Raw genomic sequence first — 19,038 nt, forward strand, 5'->3', positions numbered from 1 at the left:
CACAGTTCAGTCTCTAAGTTACAGTACACTCCTGCTCAGAAGTTGTTTTTTTCAAGTAAAAGAAACCTCATGTGAGGAATGTTGCTCATGATACTCCAAAAACTGCCTGACATGGCTTGTCCCTCTGGGATAACCTTATAAATATGTAACGGAGAATGAATCAAATATAAATTTTTGGGAGCAAACAGGCACAGTGAAAATCAACAAAAATGTTGTTGTTGTTTCAGGTCTCACCTCTGAGCAGGAGGGAAAAGGGAATCAAGCAAAGATAAATAAAAACATGACACGTTTGTAATAAAAACAATGCCAGCCAGGAGATTTCTATTCACCACATACGTATATGATACTGCAAAAGGCCAATGGTAAAAGCCATTGATTTATTTCTTCAGGTGCAGCTTTATATTCTTCAGTTGTGTTGTCCTGTAAAAATGCTACATTTAGACTGCGAGCGTTTGGAGCAGGAGCACTGTCAAACACACAAAAGCACAGTCTGTTTTCAGATCACCTCAGCTTGTTGCTGCAAAATTTGTAGTAAAACTGAGCAGTTATGTGGAGAATTTTTCACCACCTGTGGGTTTTAGTTAGACACCGAGACACCTCGGCGAGCATGCGTGCTGCAGCATTAGAGACTTCACTCTGCCTCTCAGCAGGGTGAAACGTTCCCCAGTGGAATCTATGGCCCTCAGATGGTGGGATCCTTCAGCGGCTCCTCCTGACCTGTGGCCTGCTCACCCTCTGTTCATTTGGCTCCAACAGCATATCGTCCAAACAAGTAGTAACTGAACTTTAAAAACGCAGAGAAAGTTTTAATCCCAATGAAGTGTCTCCTGTAAAATAATAATCACTAAAGGCTATTTAGCAGAATACTCTCGCAAATGGTGAAAAATGCACAGTCGGTCAATTACGCTCGTTAGAAGAGGGCAGATACACAGACATGCGTGTACACCAGCCACACACGTACACACATACACACTCACACATACTCTTGACTTGCCTCATTAAAACCCATCCAGCTACTAGAACTTAGAGATGTGAATGCTTCCCTTGAGGAGTGGGGCACGTTCATTTTGAGAAAGGCAGAAGATTCAACTTTTTTTCTTACTTGCTTATAATTACAGAGATTGCCGGAATGCATGACCCTGAGAATAAGGCTCAGTCCTGGGAGAGTCCAGCAGAAGCATCACCATCTTCAGTTTTGGTTTTCATTGTGTGTCTTCCTAGTTGGATGCTACCCACACCCAGCGTGAGTGAGGTCGAGGCAGTGCCCCCATCACCAGGAGCGCTCCCCTGGGACTTTACACTCTGCTCCAACAAGCCAAACTCCTGAGGCTGAGAAAAAAAGTCAAGAGAGTGAGTGACTGAAAACATTGCCCTCTCTGAGCACTGAGGCATACTCTGAGAGTAAACTGATTAAAAAAAAAAAAAGAACAAAAACAACATGGAGAGCTAACAATCAGAAAGCTTCAGAGTTGGCAAGCAAGGCGTGAGTGCTGCTTTCCAACTTCACTGTTATCCAAATTGTTGAGCAATTAAACACTGGAGCAAAAAAAAAAAAAAATAAAAATTGTCATGCAGTTCACAAAGACTGTGCATTCACTAGAAAATCACATAAGAATATTTCTGATTTGCCAGTCTCTAAATGTATAGCTGCTTCAATGGGAGGGTCAGTGACAAGCTCCTTGTCTCGGCATCCTTGTAAATTGAAGGATGTCAACAAAGCAGAAAGAACGTGGAGCGAGCGGTCCATGTCAACAGTGACCTTCCAGCTGGATATCCACAACTTCCATCTTCCCAAGCCAAGGAGCCCCGTGGAGCGACTCCCAAACCGGGTCATTAGCACAGTGGTGTCACCAGACAGCAGATCTCAGGCCAGAGAGGGAGCGAGAGGGGGACTCCTGGCACTGCAGCGGCTGCTGTGCGGTTTGACATTCAGGGCTGGCTGATCTATGGGGCTGGGGAGACAGTGCCCTTGCTCTGGGTCTTCATAAGGAGAAGTTCCTGGCAGTTCTCCCCTTACTTACTCCATCATAAACCTGAGATGTTAGCCTCATATAGTTCTCCCATGCAACATCATGAACTGATCTATAAGGTGTTATCATGGTTTTGGTGACAATATTATCACCGGTGCAACTGGTTCCAACCCTGAAATCCATTTCCCATCTTCAGCTAGTTGATTGATAGCATGACAAATTTCATAGAAGAACTAAAACACTCACCAACTGGCTGCATAAATATGTCCAGAACATTCCAGAAAATGTCTGAAATATTCACATATTGACTGTAAATGGATTCCCCTAGACCAACTTTAAATTGCTTGTCATGACAATAACCTCCACAAAGATGTGTTACTGGCATGAAAAATACCATTTAAGCACAATGGGACAGTTTCATAGTGTGATCAAAAATCATTCTAGGGGTTTTATGTCTTTCTGAAATGGCTTTGACCTCCAAAGCCCGTCTCCTGCAAATGGTGACCACTATGAACATGCCAAGAAAGAGGATCCCATGGGGGCATTACCATGAACCAAGATGATCATAAAAATCTCTCGGCCACACAAGATGAAAGGAAAGAAAAGCAAACCTTTCAATGCTTTTTCTTTTTTAACAGTAAAATGAAATTGATTTTTTTTCCTTGCTCATTACTATTCTCTCATTAGGAAATCTTCAGTTTCAGATGAGATCAAGTCAACTCACCTCTCTGTACACTGGTTGTTAACTGCGCTACAGCATGTAACTGTGAATTGAAGCTGCTTATCATACAGCACATTTAACACAACCGGTCCAATTCGCCTCTAAGTGATACCAGCACCTGGTTCAACAGTTCTCACACTGAAAGTTAGAGGAAAATATGTTTTTAGAAATCTGTATCATGTCTATCAAACATGCCTCTGTTTATATTGAGGATTAAACTCCTTGAAAATGGAGTATGTTTTACAACACAATAGAATATATCTTTTGTAACCTGGAGAACAAACAAACATCCACATTCACCTAACGGTAACCCACTGAACAGACCTCTGAGTTTTTACAAATGTCTACAATGGTGTAGTCAATGACTGGAGCACAAATAAAAGTGTTCTCGCTCTTGTGCAGTGTAATGAGCTGTGGTACATCTTAAAAGCAGCCATCTCTTCATCAGCTGGTCCAATACACATTGGGGTTCTCCCTAGAAAACAGGCAGCTGTGTAGAATGACTGGTGCACTGTAGTTGTGTGAATATAGAAGGCTCTGAAGGATTAGAAGAATCCTCACTCCCAGGCCAAGCACGCATTATTCATTCTACCTCTTCCTCACCCTTCTCACCTTCATCGCTACCACCTGCCCACCACCTTTCTAACCCCCCAATAGCTCCCATACTTCCCTGACAGTTGCATAACCTCTCTCCAGACCATGGTGGCGGGAGCTGGGAGTTGGAATGGTGTTAATTAAATGAAAAGGTTAACACACACAGGGAGACGACAGAAGGTGCATTCAGGAGGCTCCCTGGGTAGAGCAGCTGCTCACTGTTACCCCCCTCAGAGGCGCCCAAGAAGGAACCAGCAACCAGGGATGGAAGTCAGGTGATTGGGGACACCGGGATAAGGGAGTGACTGAGGCATAAAGGATGGAACTGATTTGCCCCCCTACACTAATGATCAGTCAGGAGGTGTAGGGAGTGGTTACACTCACCTGTCCAGTGCCTCCCTGCCTGGGCCTTGGTTTGGAGCCGATTAGTGTGCCCCAGAGAAGGTCTCACCTCCCTAAACACCGCCCCCACACACATTCCTTCGTTAGACAGTGGGATAGATGCCAGGCCCATTTAGAGGAGTATGTCAGGAAGCTAAGGAGAAACAGAGGAAAAGGTGAGATGAAAAGAGGCACAGAGGGGAACAGAAATGGCTGTTCAAGACAAAATCAGGCTGGACAACAAAGAAGGGGGATAGGTGGTACTGAACAAGCAGAGAAGCCAAGGCTTAGAAAATAAACCCTTCAAGATCCTGCACAGCTGTTGTCACCGACTACGCCACGTGTGATGTACTGTCTGTGGAAGATCATTAAATAATGATAAATTATCACTTCATGTTGCTCAAACATGTAGCATTATTTTCAAAAGAGAATATTCATTTGGGAAAATAGTTGACCTAGTTTAGGAGAGCTAACACTGAATTAGGTATGCTGCATCAGTTGGGAATAAATGATAAATGGATTACAATTAGCAGTCATATTTTAAAGACTAATTAATTGCAGTAAATTAAAAACCCTAAATCTGTTTATTATCCCTGCAATAAGTCTAAACACTTTACATTTTATTAAGAAAACATATAAATCCCTGATTTGATCTGTGTTTTACTGCAGCTCGTCACATTCCCTGTGTCGCTTGCTCAGTGAGCATGGCGACACACCCAGTTATGTCTCTCACTTCTTTCACAAACTGTTCACAACATTCAGCATCTTAGGTCAATGCATTGTGACAACCGAACATAGCACTTCAATTAATTCCAATAAACACTCAGGAGCTTTTAAGACAAACAAGAGGGAGTGAAACAGTTTTTCCTTCCTTTCCGCCCCAAACAAGAAGAGATAATTAAACATCTATCCTCAGAGAAGAAGTGTTCCCTCTGGAAGGTTGTTTGGTTTAAGGATTTGCTCAGTGGTTTGATTCACCAGGGACTCTCCATTTGAGTCTCAAGGTTTTATATCTCTAACAAGGCTTTAATTGCCAAGGTAACAGACCACCTGATTATGCCTGACAATAAGTCTGCTTTATCTGTGGCGCAGGAGGGAGCTGAGTAGACTACAGGGATGAGAAGGAATATTCAAATTCAGCTATCAGACAGTCATCTATTCATACTCAGTAAGGTTGTTATTTTTATATGGCCAACAAGCAGAGAAACACATTGAATGGCCATGTACTTCATCTGTGTGAACTTGCCTTAAAACCTGCCTCTCTTTACTGCATGTCAACACTGGAAGTTCACAGTACATGTAGGAAAGATCCTAATTCTACTGAGAGTGTAGAGGAGGCGGCACTCAAAGCCTCAGGTCCCATGCCATGTGCCCTCCTTATTGTAACGAGTGCATTTCTCTCCTCAAACTCTGACTGGTGAGTGTGCCAAAGAGGAGGGGTATTCTTCAGAGGAGACGGGGAGCGTCTGGTGCTGAAAAACTCTGTATTAGAAGTCCCATTTCTCTTGTCAGAGGACTGACACGGGGCATCCAGGGATGTTGAGCCTTTGGTGCTCTGAGTCTGGACACTGGCCTAGTTTCCCCCCCCTCCACATACACACACCCCTACAAAACACTCCTCAGTCACCTCATCTCATCTGTTCTTCACTGTCATCCTGGCCACAATGAACTGCTCTCCTCCTCTGCCAACACCATCCCTTCACTGTTCCTTGGCAATCTTTAATACTAGAAATACTAAAAGTCATGAAAAACTGAAATAAAACTGGCTTTTCCCACTGTAAAAAAATAGAAATCCTAGCTGTGTCCCAAGCCCACTGTGGGATTTTGAGTGTGTACTGTGGTCACATTAGAAAAGTGACAGTCAGTATGCATACTGTATTACAAAACCCTCTGATTTTTGTGTGTGCTGTTGAAGGACACTATTCTCCAACAATACAATGCATGAAGGGAATGGAGGAGCCACTGTACTCAGAGCAAGAAAACATTTTGAACTGGACAGATGGAATATTGTAGCACTGGGGAACAGAGAGACACTTGGAGGGCCCCCATTATACCTTAGGAGGGAAGCACCTGGCGGGATCCCCCAGAATGCCCCTCAGGGTGGGATGTATTTAGTTCTGGGTGGGTGTTCAGGTTTTTGCTGTGTGTTACTAGCCGAGTTTAATAAAAGAAAAAAATGCAACTTCTGTCTCAGGCTCCTTCCTCAAGCTAAGCTACATTACAATATTTTATTCATTCCATTTTATGGATGGCAGTCAAAGAGCTCTAAGAACATATCACCAAATGTAATAATTACATTTTTTGAAAAAACGAAGACATTTGGCTTTCTCCTTGTGAAACTGCAATTTGGTAAAGTATTACATAACTTCTTGTTAGTATAAAACCATTAAGTTTGTTTATTTCTTGTATACTATCCTTAAAACAGTATGCTACAAAGATTCAAATAATTGTATGCAGTATTGATTTTGGATACAGCTTGTCAAAACAATTGTTGAGATAATAAATTCTTGTAATTGTTTTCTTATCAAAACATGGCTTACCATTAAGATTCATAATATTTCTTTCTGGATATTTGGAGAATATACAGTACATGTGCCATCTCTGGAGAAGTTTATTAAACTCTGTGAATATAAAAGTTCATCCATGACCTAGGAAAAAGTAGTACAACAAAATAATCCAACAGAAATCACATTTCATCCTATATTTTTGTTGTAAAAAATAATGTTAGAAAAGAAAAGAGGACTTAGAGATAAGTTTTTATTGCCCCCGTGAGGAGATTTGTTTTCAGTCTGTAGGCTACACAACACAAACATACGATATTCACACAACAAAGACACCAAACATTCCTGTCTCTATCCTGGTGAAGGCCTCAGCCCTGGCTTTCACCATGTAAGGACCTAAACCACCACCAGCAGTAGAATTAGCTAGGTAATGTATATTTGTTTTCTTTGTTCATGCTTGTAGATTTAGGCATTTGATTTAACATTGGACATACACAATTAATCAAAGCATGCACATTTGACTAATTTTGTTTTGTTAATGTCTGTAAATTTTATTTTGAGTTACCTTTTCCTGGTTCATGGATGGGGGTGGTCCCGGCAAAAAAAAGATTAGACTGAGGCAGCAGCAGGCTTAAACCTCCCACTAGGCCTGGACTGCACCAAGTGCCCAATACAAGAAAGGGAGGAGTTTGGGAGAAATATATTGTTTATTTGTTTGTAGTGTATGTTAAAGCTTTATTTGTCAAGTTATGTTTTTTTTTTTTTTTTTTTTACATCTAAAGAAAAATATTTAGTTGTTAGCAGACTGTCTGTTCAGTGTTTATTGGTAAATTATTTAGATAGCTTCTTTGACCATTCCCTGTGTGTGCTACTGGTTTGGTCAGCCAGTATAAATGTTCCCCCATTTGTATCATTTAGGTCAGGTTTTTGGGCTTGAAGTATTGTGCATATAGGTTTGCTGTGTTTTGGGTTTCCTTCCTATTCCTATTCCTATTCCTATTCCTATTCCTATTCCTATTCCTATTCCTATTCCTATTCCTATTCCTATTCCTATTCCTATTCCTATTCCTATTCCTATTCCTATTCCTAGTCCCCTAGTCCTAGTCCTAGTCCTAGTCCTAAGCTGTGGTGTTGTGTATCAGGCTGCTGTACGGCTGTCACTCAGAGTGACTGTCTATAATAAAATTCTGAGGTTACTGCTTAATGCAGGTTTGAAATGAAGGGATTTGATTGGCTGTATGAAAACAGATTCTCAATCTACATAGACTGAGAACTAACAATACTTCAATGAATGCATGCTAAGAAAGGGGATGCCAACAAGAATAATATAAAAAGCTAAATTTATCTTTTAAGGAGAACACTGGATATACAGTAGTTTGCATATGCTGCAGCGGAAAACAACCCACAGTACAATTTAATTTCAGAGCTCCCTGATGAAGTCTGTTTAGTTCACTTACATTCTTGCTTTATCAGGTTTTAGATGGGATTTACCTCTTAAAAGCAGTGTTTTAAAATTATTGGGAATGGATATTTACTAATCAGTGCCATATATCTGCTGTTATAGTATGTCTCAGGTGAGACCAGAGACAATTTTCTACTGTTGTCAGTAATAAAGTCTTATGTTGTAATATCACACTTGGCACTGTTGCTACTCACTGACAAAAGCTTGATAGCATCTTGCACAATCGACTGTTTTGTCAAATTGTTGATGCAATTTATTTTTACGGTCCCAGATCATAGGAAACTCTTTTCAAAGCTTTGCCTGATGTATGACATATATTCTAAAACTGCAGCTGTATATAAATGACTTATCTTACCATTGCAAAAACAATATTCAAGGCAACGCTTTCATGTGAACATGTTGTACATGTCACTTCATGAAATTCTATCTGACATGAAGCGTCAGCTCTTGTACTTCACATCACGCAGTGTGTATGTGGCTATGGAAATGTTTGATGTCAGGATGGCATTCTCTCTGCTCTCTTTGGCAGGTGTAAATGGTGCAAGTTTCTGTCTTGTTCAACACCCATGCTATTTTGATGTGTTGGCAATCCCTTTGCCAGACCAATAACTTCCTCACACCAACACTACTCTTTCATGCTGCCTGTTTTATTCTCATTCTTTGGGGGGAATCCTCCCGAGATACACAGTGCGCCTCTTAATTTCCCCAGGGATGCATGCAGGAAACATACTCTAGTGATTTGCCAGGGATGAAACACTGGGAAAATATTAGAAGAGGATATATCATGACATGTAGTGTAGGTGGGTCAGATAACCAGTTAAGTGGGTTCCATAACTTGTCACAAGTCCATGCTTTGCATTTCTCTTTCTTGTTTGCCTCCTGTTTTAGTTTGCTCTTTTGTTTTCCAGGCTGAAGGTGGAATTATTCTGAACAGTGTAGCACTGAGCAACATGCAATCAGTCAGAGCAGCATAGTAAGGGAGAATCCCAGGAGACGGCCTGGCCCAGTGGGTTTGGTTTGTACACCCGTCACACACTTCTGAGGGGTGACGTGCATCACTGCTCCACAGAGGGAGAGCCTCTGCCATGTTTACTGTCATGTTCCAAGGTATGCTACGTGGCTTCAAACACATCAAACACATCTACATGAATACTGATATTGGGAATGCCACGGGGAGCCACACAAAACTACCAACATACTCCTAAAAAATCCACATGCCCACAACTGTGCCATGAACACTTGCAAGCCACAAAAAATAAATCCATATTTTTTTAGTAGTTTCTATGTATTACTTCATTGTTTATGATTGCAGTATTTACATAAATACATAGCTGCCAACTCAGATCAAATCATTGTATGTATAAAAGACAGTAGTGTATTGATAGTGTCTCATTCATGCCTGTACTGCTGTATCTAAATTTGCCAGTATGCCATTTTCTTTGTACAGTTGTTTCCATAGTAACAATGCCAACACTAACACCTATGATGTAAAAGACGATGATATATCCAGGGGACTCTCTGTTCAGATTCTGAGAACAGAATGGAAACAAAAATGATAAAACTGTCTGAGGCTCTTTAGTAGTTGTGCTACAAATGACACAGTATCATTAAATATCACAGTTCCTTAATTTGTTTTGTTTTTTTTTTACAATAGATTACAGCATATGTGAACATAATGTCAATAACCTGTTGTCTCTTCTACACCATCATGAGGCATTTGGAGTGTGTCGTCACATGGTTGTGCTTGATTTCTAAAGAATGGTCAAGACTAATTTGACTGGCAAAGTGCTCCCCACTCCACCCCACTGTGTGTAGTGTTGACGAGGGCTGTTTGCTGTGCCTCTAGGCGTGAGGATGAGGGGGAGCAGCCTGGAGTTCCTGCCTGGCTCAGAGGGAGGTTGGACTGGATTAGACGGCTGACAGCTGGGCCACATCTCTGGAGGCACAGGGTGGAGAGGCCCCCTGTCTGCCTGCCTCTACACCAAGTGTCAATTTGAGCATGAAGAAAGGATGGAGTGAGCCAAAGAGTAAGTGAGCGAATTGGGGCCACTGGTAGTCTTGGGTGGATTTACATCACCGGTGCATCAGCCGTGCACACTGATAGGCATCAGGAAACACGATGTTTATTTATCGGGCTTTGACCTGGGGCCACAAACGTGCACACACTGGCACAGTCATATCGACACAAGACAAGGCACTCTCACAAGGTTGTAGCGCTTGATCTGTCTTGTTTGGGCAGTGATGTTCATAGTCAGCACTACAGGTACATGATATCAGGGAAGCATATTTAGCATGCTTTGCTATTTGACTTCAAAATGTAAACGCTGCTATTAATTGCATTTGTTTCATAATCAAAGCACAATCTTCACAAAATCAAAGCTTTTCAATAATGGCAGTGAAATTCGCTCACCTCAGGTGGTATCCTGTACAATTATGCGCAATCAAGATTAAAAGCTACTTCAAAATCAAACACACTCCTATTTTACTTCTATTTTCAGTGATGGGATATGTAATTAAATCTGACTTTTCTAAGTGGTTGCGCTATTATTTAACCTGACTTTCAACATTCACTGCAACTGCCAGAAGAGATTCCTTGATAGATTATTTGATTGTAGCTTGCACAACAACTGGCATAATTTACTTCAGCAGTGTTAATATGAAGAATGTTCCAGTGCCATAGGAGAATTTTCTATAATAGGTTTTCGCTAACCCTGGGAGACTGCTTTGTGTATTTCCTGCACTGAGACTTGGCTATCACTGGGACGTGGGATGTGGGCCGGAGTCGACTTTATTAGCCAGTGATGTTCTAATGTGATTTATTTTTATAAATGAGAGTGGGGTGGGAATGCAAGTGGGGGTGGAGGCCAATATGCAAATGTGAATCCTCATTAAACACCACCACCACACATTATCTGCTGCTCCTCGGATTGTTTGTACGCATTAACGAGGTGCAACCATGTCTGCTAACTAATGACAATGTAATGATCACAGCATTCATGATAAAGTCATCAGAAGGCATGACATTTACACATTCACTGTATTAGGAGGATCTCTACCACCCATACACTCAGGTGAACCCCAGATTCCTCCTCATGAATTAATCCATTTGAGAAACTCAGAAGTGATTAAAGATTTTAATTTAGAGTTTATAACAGTGACCCTCGGTGACAACAAACGACTTCTGATGTCTTCACTTCTGAGAAGAAAACTTCTCAGTGAGCCATCTGTTAGGATTACATGATGCCCCTGAAGGTAATAAATACAGTTATCTAAACTGTTGCACAGACAAAAATGTACTTAAATAAAGCACCAAACTTAAGTGCAATTAAAAAATCAGCTCTTCATACAGTATGTCAGTTGTGATACAAGTCCTGCTATACCTTGTAAACAAACAGCTCAAGTGATTTTTGTGGATATAATAGTTTGTTTTATATATACACATATATATTCTCACAGCTGCTGTTCCGAATGATGTGCTCTACCAAAATGCTCTATTTTAGTCTCATCTGTCCACAGGACATTCTCCCAGAAGGACCGTGGCTTCCTCAGGTAAGTTTCGGCAAACTGCATTCTGTTTTTTTTTTAATGTTTTTGTGCCAGCAATGGGTCCCCCTGAGTCCTACCACAACATTTCTTGTCATTCAGATGGTGACAGACAGTGCAAGCTGACACTGTTGCACCCTGTGTCTGCAGGTCTGCCTGAATTTGTTTAGAAGCTGATCAAGGTTCTTTATCCACCATTCAAACAATCCTTCGTTGCAATCTGTCATTTATTTTTCTCTTTCGTCCACGTCCTGGGAGATTAGCCACAGCGCCATAGGCTGTAAATGTCTTGACAATGCTGCACACAGTGGACACAGGAGCAGCCAGATCTCTGGAGATGGACTTCTAGCCTTTAGTTTTCCACTATTGTGGTTCTCAAATCCTCAGACAGTTCTTTGCTCTTCTTTCTTTTCTCCATGCTCAGTGTGGTCTACACGACACAAAGACAAAGATGCACGACAGAAAAAAAAAAGTTAACTGGTTGCAGGTGTGATTTCTATAATGACAGCACCTGTTGGTTGCTACAGATGAGTTTCATTACAAATTAAAGGAGAATCACATGCTTGAAATACAGCTATTTCTCATTATTTTGAATACATTTTTGGAGTTCTGTGTGCAATGGATCAGATTTGGCTTTTTTGTATTGTTCCAATGCAAACAAAAAAAAAAAAACATGAGAATACCAAAGAATTAGTGATTGCAACAGTTTTCTGGGAAAGACAGTAAATACTTAATTAATCCTGAAGTAAATTCAAAATGTTTTGTAGTTCAGTTATGCAATTACAGTGCAAAGAAACTAATAATAAGCATAAATATAAGGAGAGAATAAAAATACAGATAAACACATAAAAATACAAAGATGCATTGCACAAGATGCAAAATTACTGATTTAAATAGCAACCTGTAACAAAACAAATGATTTATAAATGATATGTTTACAAGTATGGTAGTTAGCACTGTCGCCTCACAGCAAGAAGGTTCAGGGTTTGAGCCTCGGCTGACCCAATGCGTTCCTGTGCAGAGTTTGCATGTTCTCCCTTTGCCTGCGTTGGTTCTCTTTGGGTACTCCGGCTTCCTCCCACAGTCTAAAGACATGCAGCTCAGGTTGACTATCAACTCTAAATTGCCAGTCAACCTAAACAGGAGTGAGTGTAGGTGTGTGTGGTTGTCTGTCTCTAAGTGTCAGCCCTATGATAGATTGGCGGCCCGTCCACGGTGTACCCAGACCCTTGCCCAAGTCAGCTGGGATTGGCTCCAGCCCCCCTGCGACCCCCGTTAGGATAAGTGGTATAAATGATGGGTGGACTGTTTACAAAGCGATTTTGCCAACCACAGAAACTATACATCTGTGGCATCAAATTCACTTATTTTTTTTTTTACTAACAGTGCTAGAGTTGCTTCACTGTTTCAAGAATCTGCTAACATGACCGTGCTAGTGTGCACAGCAGTTTTATTTTTGGGTCTTTCAAACTTACTTATGAAGTTGTGATGCAGTTCTTTGGGGATTTTCATGAGCCCATTTCTGTTTAAAGATCTTTATCTTTATGGCTTTTTCAAGAATGAGGAGATTAACCCCATAACCAGCAGACATCTTATAGCTGATCTGAGCATCATTAGTCCACATTAATAACCCATCGAAGTGCAAATAGGCTTTTTTTTTAATCATCTTAATTACATGACATCTGAGCTCCCTATCTAAAGATGACTCTCTTTAGAGAAGAGAAAGGCTCTGTGACTTCGAGGTACTTGTTTTTTTTTTTCTTATTTGTGCACATCTGACAAAAAATTGTGCTAAAGAATGTGCACGTATGTGTGTGCGACATACACAAACACGCACACACCAGCCATCTAAACTAAAAAGGATGCCATTGCCCATTAGAGAGATGGATTGACAGGAGAGTAGAATAAATCTTTGTGGCAGTGAGTCAGAAATATAAATAGAGCACCTAAGATAGATTTGTCTCTGGTGTTGATGAAGTTACCTTTGGGGGTAGAGCTCTACCTTTTTAGTAATGAGGACAACCACAAACAGTTTGGTCTCCTAATGAGAAATGATAGTTTTGGAGGTGCCATACAAAAACGCCATAGAATAACACCCCACTTAAGCATTTTCTACCTGTGATTTTCAACAAAAATACCAAAAGAAGGATTCATTAGTGAAAGAATCAGCCCCACCTGGTGGCTTTGTTGTACACTATATGCTTTTATATATGAGGAGGAAAAATTACATGAGTATCAGTAATCCACAGCACTTCTTTATCATTGCCATATCAATTGTCAATTTTAAGCTGCCATGGGTGGTTATTACATGTTATATCAATTCAAAGGGACTTCAGAAAACATTTATTTTTAGCACTAAGTCAACACATCTAATCACTGATAGCCTTAACACAACATACACAAGAAATATACCTTTGAATTAAATATCTTCAGGGTGTGTCTGCTGTTAATCATCTACTATTTAAGTAATCAAAACTTTCTTTCCGTAACAAAAAACTGTACCATTAGCAACTAAATTATTTTAATTAGATCAATAAATGATGGTGAAATCAAGAAGGCAGGAGAGGGAAGGAATGCTCTATTACCCATTTTATCATCAAAGTGAGTGCTGTGCTAATTATGCTTGCAGCACCCAGTCAGAGCAGCCCACCAGAGAGTGATAACAGAGGACTGCCCAGGGTTACAGTGATTGCACACACCAGGTCCCTCTACACCATATCAACGGACAGGTTGATTTGCTGATATTCATGCTAAAATAGAATGCACTATGATATAGAACAGCATTAAGAAGATGTGTGGTGCTTTTTTGAAAAATCTTTCTAACTTAAGTTTGAGAGCTGGCACCCCATTAGAGCTCTACCGCTAATCAATGTGAGGCATTATAGGTAGTATAAATCACACCCTGACACCTGCTGTATGGGTCATTAACAGAGAACTCACCAGGGAGGACTAGACAGAACAAACATGGAGACACACAGAAGAGAAATGTCTGAAGCTCAGGTTGACATGTTGATACCAAAACACTATTATGGTGATCAAGGAGCTGATCATTGGAAAGCTTTGGTACAACTTAATGAGGTCACACACTAAACAACACCAGGCATTTCTAATTTAGTAACGCAAATGCTGGCTTGGCTTTACTACTAAGGTATAATTGCAGTCTCACTGCTTTCTAATAATGCTATGTAATCTAGGCTCAAGTGATTATTTACAATTTGCAGGTACCAAACAGCCACAGACCACCGGAGGTGTTTCTCAAATATTAGGAGGAAAGGAGAGAGAGGTTCCTGTGAAAATTTTTAATTGAGGATGTAGTTATTCTGCCCGAAAAGGCACACAGAAAAAGTGCACACGCAGGCATTTGCAACTTGAGTGTGGTACAGAAGGGGACCATCTGAACACTCGCAGGCCCTTTGATGTCTTCTGAATACGGGTATAATGCATGTGTAATTAATAAGCCATTTGCATATGATGAACTAGGGCACTTAGTCAATGTTCTCGGGATACAAATACCTGAGGAAAACAATAACAATGGAGAACATTAAAAAAGGGAGTCTACGCAAGAAAAGACAAATCTATGGCCCGCTTTGGATTAGAAATACATTAGCAGCTAATTATGTCCTAATTGCCAATATTTTAGCAGGTGTTTGTACTTAACCAGTGGTAATGCCCTCCTGAAACAAGCTCATCAGGGTTATTCTCAGGTGACTCTGTGCAGTCCTAGGTGATTATTATGCAACAAGATGGACTTACATTCAAAAAGCATGGGTAATAATGGGGCTAGTGGATAGGACAGCAATATTAAGAGCGAAAACCGATTATAATGACAATAATATTAGAAATAATAATAATAATCTAAAAAGAGAAAGAAGTATAGGGGAATAGAACATTAGTCAAATGAATGCCCTCTATAGCAGGACACAAATGTAACTGTGACACTTATAAACTGTTACTGGTGCGGAGCTATTAGTGGTGAGAGCACACATTTAAAAGCAGAATATTAATTTAGTTTTTTTGACCAAATATTTTCAAAGTAATCACAGACTTTGGGAGGTGGAATTCTCTTACCTAATCAAACAGCAAATGTAACCCAGCACTTGATTAAATATTGAGCTTAGTAGTTCCAGATATCTTTTTTCACTGGCCTGCTGGCATTAAGCAGCAAGGGAGCATCAAACTCTCATAAGTCTCTGGAGCTGGTCTGCTCTGGAAAAGCGCTGAGCCAGCAGATCGAACTGTCGCTATGTCAAAGACTGAAAGGAAGAAAATGAACCACAAACATACATCACTGGAGAATATCCTTCACATCTGACGTTATAGCTCCTGATAAGGTCCAGTTGAGCAATGCTGGGGAAAGTGAACTTGGGTCATGCCAGTTGTATTATGGAATTACTGTACAGTATGATGTTTATTGTTGGATGAAAAGTTATGTTAGTAAAGGACTAATATGGCTTTACGCTGAACATATTTTAAGACTACAGTGGGAATTATCACAAGTATAAATAATTAAATTACTAAATTAAAAATACATGACAAAATTGTTGCTACCACCAGTCACCACAGGTGCCAAATCAACAAAATCAGAAAACCTAATGATTACTATAACATTAGCATGATTAATAAAATGCTTTTTCTACAATGACCAGACTAAATGTTGACTTGTATTGTGTTTATTTGTTTGAATGGACAGATTCACCCTGTTTGTCACTAGCTCAGGTAGTTGTAAAATGTAGATGTAGGTCTTTGGAGAGTTATAATTCTACAGTACATGTCCTTGTGTGTTACTGAAACTACCCCAAAGAATCATATAGATCCTTCCTTTTGATTCCATGAGTCTAAAATAACCATTTTTCTGTTCTCAATACACAGTGTTCTTCAAATATCTGTTGAACTTTTTCCTCCATCTTTTTTTTTTGTTCTGCTCTCCACACTTTCCATTGTATTGTTCGACCTTGAGTGAGATGCTGTCAGGCGCTTTTTAGAACATAAGCGTTGCAGTTTCCCATAATCCACTGGGAGTGTTGAGGTGAGAGCTGTGGCCCAGTAGCACTCTGAGTGGCTGGCAGCGGATCAAAAGCAAACGAGGTTCCTGAGCTCATTCCAATTATAACAGCACACACTATCAACTACAAATACAAACAGCACGTAAGTGATAGCGCTGGTGGCCTGGAGGACTGCTGCTAGAGAGCAGGCAGCATGCTAATCAGGATACCTCTTGCCATGGGCTATTTAGGGAATAGCCTCTCATCCCACCAATTCCCCATGCCTTTGCCAGGGAAACGAAAGAGAAAAAAGGAAGTGAATTCCCTGAGCGCATAATCCAAGGACAAAATATTAGAAAATGGATTTTTATCTCTGCTCTCGGCCAATATCCATATTAATTACAAAAAGAAAAAGAAAAAACAATGCATACTGTATGTACTGAATAAAAAAAATTAGGAGATTTGTCAAACAGCTACAAATTATGACCGCCTTCTAGAAGTCCGGCTTCCTATGATGTTAATTCAATTGCCATAAAAATGCAAAATAATGCTGGAAAAAAGTACCAAGAAGAATGAATTTTTTTTACATTTCTGGCAAATCCAGCATACAGTAGGCTGTTGTTGACTTCAAAAAGCTGGCATCACATAATCTAACCAATGGTTTGACCTTTGCAAAAGCAGAATATGGAAAAACAAGATCAGTCATTTGCACATCACTTCACACTGTTTAGTGCAATTAGTCTGATTATTCATAACAACATCGTCCCAAGCATGCCATTGTAGTTGGCCAATGCAGGAAAGTGATTTATAGCTGGTTGACTGTCATAGGGGAAGGAAGTAAGATGTTTGAAGCTGTTCTGTGGTAACATGCACGCTCCCCACCGGCACGGACAACCCCTCAGAGCTTGGCAACTCTCCAGAGCCATGCAGGGGCGGCGGAGTACAGCGGGAGTCTGAGTGAGAAGCACACATTGTGCACCGCGGGACCCCACCAGCCCCGGCCCGAAGGCACAACTCTCAAGGACATGAGAACTGGGGCAGATAACTTCCAAACTTCCTGCTGTTAGGGCAGGCGGAGAGAAAGAAGGAAAGTTTCAAAGTGTCTCTGTCTGTGTGAGCATAACTGGTGCAATGTGTAGTTAAGAGAGATACATAGATTCTATTGATCAAAAACATTAATAGTGCAAATGTTACTTAAAGAACGCCTCTCTGACAAGTTTGTGGCATTTAAATGTGGTCAGAGGAGAACTAAAACTGGAGCATTCACACTTAAATCACATTTTGCGTTCAAAGAAAAAGCAACAGTCACATTGGGGTCACCTATCATATAGAGAGGTTATACCAATTAAGATGTTAGAATTAAGGAATAACAGTCACTGGAGCTTAACTAGCAGCATGTTTGTGTACACAAATTTACATAACTGTGTTTGTGTTTCTATCTGTGTATCCAGTCAGATATAAATACTGAATTGTATGACACCCCAGCAAGGGATGCATTTGAATCAGTGGCTTATATATAGCTTCATGGTGTCCATAGAAGGAAGTGTAATACTAGATGTTTCAGACAAATAAAAATGTAATCTGAAAATGGGAATCACAGCTTACCATTACTCTAAATCCAAGAGTTGTGCTATATAGTATTTCAAATAAGGGGACCAAACAACCAATATTTACTGTTTGCAGAGTGCTTTAGGAGGAATCTGCATTCAATTTTAAAATTTGGATAGTGAAGGATATTTCTGTGAAACATAACAGACAATGCTGTCTAGTATACTCTGGATTTTGCTATAAAACAGTACAAAAGAGGCAATGTTTTCGACAGTGCTGGAACAAGCGGCCCTTTCCCTCATTGTCCTTCCAGTCAGGAGCGCAGGTTTACTGTGGGTCAGCCCCCTCACTCTCTCCATCAGGGGGAAGGAATCACACTGATCTGAGATGGAGTACCCCCAACCAAACCTTACCACATCGATCCATGCCACCATCCTGGGCCTCTAATGGAAGTCCTGGGCATCCAGACACCTCCCCCTCTCCAGCATGGGCGTCAAGTAGCGCTCTACTCATCACTGGAAGCAGCAGGCCTCGCAGACCTCCTTTTCTCTCACTGGGACTGGCTTTTTGGAAACATTGCAGGCAGATGTGTCCAGATGAGCACGTTCTAATTTGTGGACCCAGGTTAATGCTCTGCCAGAGGCCCCGGAGGATCAATAGCTTTATTTCCCTAAAACGCCAGCGAGGTGAGAACCAGCACACAGGGTGCTTTTAATACCACCACAGTTCCAGTGATGGCTGGGCTGTATTGATTGTGCCCATGTGGAACTACGTGCGCCTTCTGGGGAAGGATCTATTTGTGTCACCCTGGGCTGGGATGGGGGCTCCACTGGAGGAGTTGAGAGCTCAGCCAATGGAGGATGCCAAAAACATCAAAACAGCCATGTTTACAGATTACCCAAAGGGAAAGCAAATTACAGCAATTATGCAGGCTGTGGGAATACTGATATCAGCATACCTGCTATTTCACCCAGAGACTGCTTTTATGAGGCTAGAACACATACAAAACAGCACACTCAATTTGATTTTATGGCTAAACCCTCAACAAACGATGTGATTTAAACAAAGCACTGCACATCAGATGCATGCTAAACAATGTCTTTCTAGGGGATCACCCTGTTTGTGTATGTCAGGTCCAAAAACTCTTTTCAGTTGTTTTGAAACTAGATATAATAGCTTACACAAATATCTGTCAGGCAAGTATATATCTGGCAGGTGAAATGATGAACATGTAATATTGAACACCCTCTCTACTATAGCTTGTTTTATTTTTTTTTTGGTTCCAAACAATGGCAATTAATCGTTCTGTGTAAACACTGCAAATTGCTTTACAGAA

General features: G+C 40.7%; 1 long non-coding RNA gene across 1 annotated transcript; it reads right to left on the minus strand.

The window, feature by feature from the left end:
• Positions 1-89: 89 nt before the first annotated feature.
• LOC109957749 (uncharacterized) lies at positions 90-3,816 on the minus strand. Its single transcript, XR_002274584.1, has 3 exons — positions 3,670-3,816; positions 1,103-1,329; positions 90-784 (listed from the first exon to the last, which is right to left on the minus strand). It is a non-coding gene; the product is annotated as an uncharacterized LOC109957749 (long non-coding RNA).
• Between the last annotated feature and the right edge of the window lie 15,222 nt (positions 3,817-19,038).

The sequence above is a fragment of the Monopterus albus genome, unplaced genomic scaffold, assembly GCF_001952655.1.
Source record: "Monopterus albus unplaced genomic scaffold, M_albus_1.0 scaffold28.1, whole genome shotgun sequence".
Classification (NCBI taxonomy): domain Eukaryota; kingdom Metazoa; phylum Chordata; class Actinopteri; order Synbranchiformes; family Synbranchidae; genus Monopterus; species Monopterus albus.